General features: G+C 48.6%; 1 protein-coding gene across 4 annotated transcripts in view; it reads left to right on the top strand.

Annotated features, from left to right (window-relative positions):
• The first annotated feature begins 631 nt into the window (after positions 1 to 631).
• Positions 632 to 5,622, top strand: part of LOC122267849 (uncharacterized) — a 413,856-nt gene continuing 408,865 nt past the window's right edge. For 3 of the 4 annotated variants that reach the window (XM_086555728.1, XM_086555729.1, XM_086555727.1), the window contains exon 1: positions 632 to 674. The gene's annotated coding sequence lies outside the window, so the exon portion shown is untranslated. The remainder of the gene's footprint in view (positions 675 to 5,622) is intronic. The other variant, XM_086555730.1, reaches the window with a different exon arrangement.

Genomic DNA, 5,622 nt, shown 5'->3' with positions numbered 1-5,622 from the left:
GGCGAGAGAGAAGAGAAAACAAACAAACGTAGACCTTACAACAGATGTCCCCAGAGGAGCTTCTCGTGCATGAAAATTTTAAGGACGTATCGAATCGGAGCAGAAGTTGTGACAGGCCGGAATTGTGCCCTAGCGAATCTAAAAAAAAAAAATCACTTTTCACTCCACGTCTTCTACGGCGCATGCGTGACCTTCCTGTACAAGTCTGTCTTGGTCCTTGTAACCTCAGCCTTAGAGGATCACCTGTTCCTGACGCTAGGGTCGAGGAAGTGCTCTGAGCTTCATCATGGAACGGAGAGGGACTGGATGGGGCTTTCTTACTCTCCTCCATAATCTTCCTCTTTATTTGTAATTTTCTAAAAGCCCCTTTAGCTGAGATTACGTTCAGCCTCTTCCTTCTTTCGAGGCTTTTCCCTTTAAAAGTACATTTGTACATGTGGTATGTCCCGTGGCAAACCCGTCTCTCGCAGCTATCCTAAGGAAGATCCACCAGAGTCTTCAGCGTCTGGTAGAACTAATTCACCGTCTTACGCCACTACCTTCTCCTTCCGACCTACCTTGTAACAGGACACGAAGGGGAAAGTCACGTCACAGGAGCCGCTAAAGTCTCCGGCAGGCGGGCGAGGCTCTGGGAAGCGCAGGCCGGGCCGCACTCAGTGGTCGTGAGGACCTGGGTGAGTGCGGGTGTGTGTCGCTGAGCTCGCCAACTCCGCCGAGAGGTGTGGCTCGGCAGATGTTACGGTGCAGGTGTTCCTGTCGCTGTAGCGCTGTGCACTGGTTTCTGTCCGTAACGTGTTTATACGGCTTTATCCATAGAGTGGATGATGGTGACTTCCTGTTGGAAGATGTATGTTTGAAATGTCATTCGGTGTTCAGATATGTATCAGAATCTGTGCCTGGAGATAGAAACGTGCTCTGGGCGAAGACGTGAGATTGCTGCGAGGATATTGGGCTCCTTGGAAATCCCTTTCGGAGAGCCTGGAAGACATACTGATATACTGGAACTAGTACTGTGTTTTGTGACCATAATAGAAAGAGAGAAAGCAATGACTACTTCCTGCCACTTTATACACATCTCGAATCGAGCAATAAGTGAAATGTTTTGCACATCTTGCAAAAGAATCGCAAGGTGGACAAAGTGATTTTAATGAGCGAGATGCATGCCTCATGACCTGGTGTACCCAAGAGACAATGCCTCAGTAGCGCATCCGGTCTTGTTCACGGAGGCGTTATTGATTCTTTTTTTGTTTGTTTGTTTTATATCTTCAATTGTTGATATGTTTGAAACTCATTTTTCTCTGCTGTGTATGAATGGATGAGGTAATATCCCAACAGGAAATGTGAGTGGTGTTCCTTATTGTGATAACAGTGTGTTTGGAAATGGGTAGAACTGGGGAGGTGGGTGCATGCAACATTGCTCTTGTTGCTTTACCTGTTTGGAGTGTTAGAAAACGCGCCAAAGAAAATCGGATGTGTAGACCGTCCGAGAGCGCCGAAAACGTGGCGAATTAGAAACCTCGAGGGAGCGAGCATACAAGGCGTTGCGTGTGGCGCTCGTCCTCAAGATATTTGTTCTCCCATGTGGTCTGCAGGGGAGTATAACGCGGTGATTATTTGGCTCAAAGTACCGTGTAATTTGTACACATGGCGATAGAGCTTTGAAGCCAAGCGGAACCATATGTCACTGCAAAAAGTAAGATCGCAACTTGATGTAGGAGGTGTGGATACAGGCGATTGTTGTTGTTTTTTCTAAAGGGAATGTGATGATCGCGAAAAGATATTGATCGGTAAAAAGATAAGGTTCAGATGGGCCTCCCTCGCCCCGCCTGGGAGGACCGCTCGCTGGCCCTCCTCCCGTCCTGGCTCATCCCACATTCCGATAATCAACGTTTTAACATTTTCACGGGCAGAACTCGGCGACTTTGTGGAGTGTTGGAGATGTCCGCACTGCGCCATCACACCGACTCCTGCTGGCCATGTGTGTAGGCGGAGGAAGAGGCAGCCCTTGCCCTGAGGTCGCCAGGACCCTGGGACAGTCGCGCGCGTGAGCGTAGGAGTGTGGGTGGGGCGCGCTCACCTTCTCAAAATTCAGAAACGAATCAGACACGCAAACTCAGTCATCAGCTTGGGTAGACGTGGCTCGTAAGGGCGTAGTAGTAGGGCGAGCTGTCAATAGTGTATTCGAATCGACCTCAGTTCGAAGGGCCATTAGAACGGACCCAACCCGACCTAGCCAATAATCCCATTAAGGTCACATGCAGGAGAGTAGGTGATGATTATGGTACCGATTATGGCAGTTGTATGTATTCGCGAGACATAGAGTTGCGTTTGGGTGCAATGACTACCTGTAGAAAATGATTCAACCAAACGGTCGCTACGGAAATGTCACGTTCATCCATATTTCGGGAGGCTTCGTTCTCATCTCGAGGTCAAGGTCACAGGTGCAGCTGGTCATGCAAACTTCTTTCTAATCTTCTATGCACGGGAATCACACTTGATTGAAAGGAAGTGTAATAGGTATTGGTGGTTTTGTGTGTGTGTGTGTGTGTGTGTGTGTGTGTGTGTGTGTGTGTGTGTGTGTGTGTGTGTGTGTGTGTGTGTGTGTGTGTAAGACAGACTACCACATAGACAGTCAGACACATGAAAGGATAGAATAATCTTTGTTTATGTTATAGTGAACGTCTCTGATCCTTCCATCATTTTCTATCATACTGTGGCATGATTTGACGCTACAAGAGATATATTTTAAGCATACACTACGACAAAAAGAATAGTTCATAAGTAATATAATGTTTGTCATGAAGATCATTAAATTATTATGAATACTTTTAAGTAATGGTACTATTACAACTATTAAAAGGGATTATAGTAACGGGAATACTTCTACTGATTGCTACTACGACTACTATTATTACCACTAATGACAATAATAAAGAATTTAATGGAAGCAATCGTTAAGACAGTTGCACTAATGATTCCATCATCGCCATTAGAAAAAACCGTCATCACAACATTAAAGTTGATAATGCCAATAACAGCAATACCTAACCCCTCTAACCCCTACCCCCACCCCCATCCCCATCCCCATTCGCACCCCCATCCCCACCCCCATCCTCACCCCCATCCCCTCCCCCACCCTCACCCTCACCCTCACCCCCACCCCTACCCTCATCCCTACCCCCACCATCCTCAAAACATAACGGATCCAAGATAGAGGTATTGCACTGAAAGAAAATACCTCGTTTTCTTTGCCATTTCCTATTGATTCCGTATTTATCCGTTGTTCGTATTTACTCGTTCTCGTATTCCCGGGTTTGTCGTTTCAAGGGGAACTCTGGACACTCATTAATTAAATCCCCGTCCGTCCTTGGCCGGAAGTACGGCTTGGTTAACTTCGTAATCGGGATGAGGGAGGTGGCAGGGGGAAGGAGGACCGGGGGGGGGGTTGAGGGGGAAAGAAGAGAGAGAGAGGTTGAAGGGTTGATGGGCTGAAGAGGGTGGGGGCAAGAGGAGGGGTGAGGAGGGGAGGGGGAAGAAGAAAGGGGAGGAGGGGGTGGAACGAGATAAGGGAGACAGGGTAAGGGGCTGAAGAGGATAGGAGAGAGGGAGTAAGGGGTGGTGGTGGAGCAAGGGAAAGGGATAAGGAGGGGAGGGAGATGAAGGGAAGGGGAAGGGGGAAGGAAGAGAGGTTGAGGAGCTGGGGGAGGGAAGGGGTGAAGTGTGATTGAGTTGCAAGGGGTAGGGAGGAGGAGATATAAGGGGACTAGGTGGAGGGATGATGGTGTTGCAAGGGGAAGGGGAGAGGGGGTGAGCATCGTATTGCAGATGTTGCTTATTACGGCATGAAGTTCCGGTGCCGCTGCCAGGAGACCATTAGACAGCCAAGAGAACTTCCGTCAGCTCCTGGAATTTTGTGCTGGTGGGAGGGGAGGGGGGTTGGAAGGAGGGGTGAAGCGAAGGGGACCTGGAGAGGGGAAGGAGGAGGAAGGGGAGTAAAGGGGATGATGTAAGGTATCATAAGAACTTTTCCGCTTACGTATGTTGTATTTATACACACACACATGTACACGCACCTACACACACACACACACACACACACACACACACACACACACACACACACAAACAAACAAACACACAAACAGTCGCTACGAGACGTAGGTATTGACACTACCGTATCTGACGATTTATGCAGTTCCCTTCTCTTCTATATTTCCAAACGTAAATAATCTTCACTCAATTTTATTTTTATTCCTCCCATTCCTCTGTCCACTTCATCCCTCCCTCTTCCTCGTAAATACCGCCTCTCTCATATCCTGACCCCCCACCCCCCTTCCCCTCAGCCGGCTCCTCTCCCCTCCCCAACTCCTCCTCCGCCAGCTGACACTCGCTACGGCACCCATTAGGACTTTATAACAGCACATGAAAACGCCACAACAGTGTATCTTTCCGGATTAAACAAGGAGGGAATTGCTGTGACAAACAAGCGCGAAGAACCAGCGGGGTTTTGTTGATGGTGTGCTTTGAATGATCTCTGATGACTTCGAACGTTTACTGAACAGAGCTATGGCAGAGGAATGGGTTTCCTGAATTGAATTCATAAGTGACTGCTTTCCTCCTGTTGAACAACTCTGCTTTAACGACTGTTCTTGAAGTTTTAGTAAATGCCTTAGTGGAAAAGTGGGAAAGTATATAGTCTATAACATGACCTAGAAATCAGGTATCGGTAAGATGCGTTACTAGGAATTATGCAAAACAAAATCAAAGAATCACAGCAAGAGAATATCACGTCAGCAACTCAAGTAGGCGTGGCCTGACGCTGGCGCCGTCGATCCCCGACTTATGGACATGGTGGAAGCTGTCTGGCGGAACGTGTACTTTCCTACGCCCTTTGAGATTCCTGTCTCAGTGGTTGGCAGAATATGCCGGTGGACCGCGCTATGGGAACAAAAACGTAGCAACATCAGTAACCGCGCTCGCGTGGCGTTTTTGGCGGAAAGAGAGGACTGGTCGTGACAAGAAGCGCCACGTGGAAGGAACGGCGAGAGCCTCTGTGTCAGATGCTGGGAGGAATTCCGCTTCCTCGTGAGCGTCCAGCCAGGCGTGAGAGCCCTCGAGATTTATATCATGTGTCATTCTTCGCCAGCGTCCTCGGAAGCCACATTTCCGAGTGCATAGACGACCGCATGCGCTCACCCGCAGGCGGTAGTTCCAGCGCTGCCGCAGAAGAGCCTCACCTTCCTACCTGCGGCAAGGTCGGCGCTCAAAACTTCCGGTGAGCCTCTAAGTATGCCGGAGAGTAACATCTGGCAGAGAACTTGAAGGGGAACGGGTGACGCAACTGCAAGTATAGAAGCGCCACAGAAGGGCGTCGCGCGCGGGTGGAGATGATGGACATCCGCAGAAAGATGATAAAGTAATCAAAGCTTAAAAGGAACTGACTGCTTCTATGTAAAGTACGTCCCAGCTATCACTACAGACCATGGGCATGAAACAGCAGTTGCCGTCTTTAATATATACCCTACTGTTTGGGTATTAGGAATAGTAATAGATATTGAACATACCATATTTGGCGAGAAGGCGCAGAAGGGTTTGGCTTGAGAGGAGGAGCGTCAACCGAAA

This window comes from Penaeus japonicus, unplaced genomic scaffold (assembly GCF_977035675.1).
Source record: "Penaeus japonicus unplaced genomic scaffold, GWHDUDI00000001_assembly GWHDUDI00000031, whole genome shotgun sequence".
In the NCBI taxonomy this organism is placed as follows: Eukaryota; Metazoa; Arthropoda; class Malacostraca; order Decapoda; family Penaeidae; genus Penaeus; species Penaeus japonicus.
The sequence above is the reverse complement of the archived record's forward strand: the minus strand, read 5'-3'. Positions and strand labels throughout refer to the sequence as shown.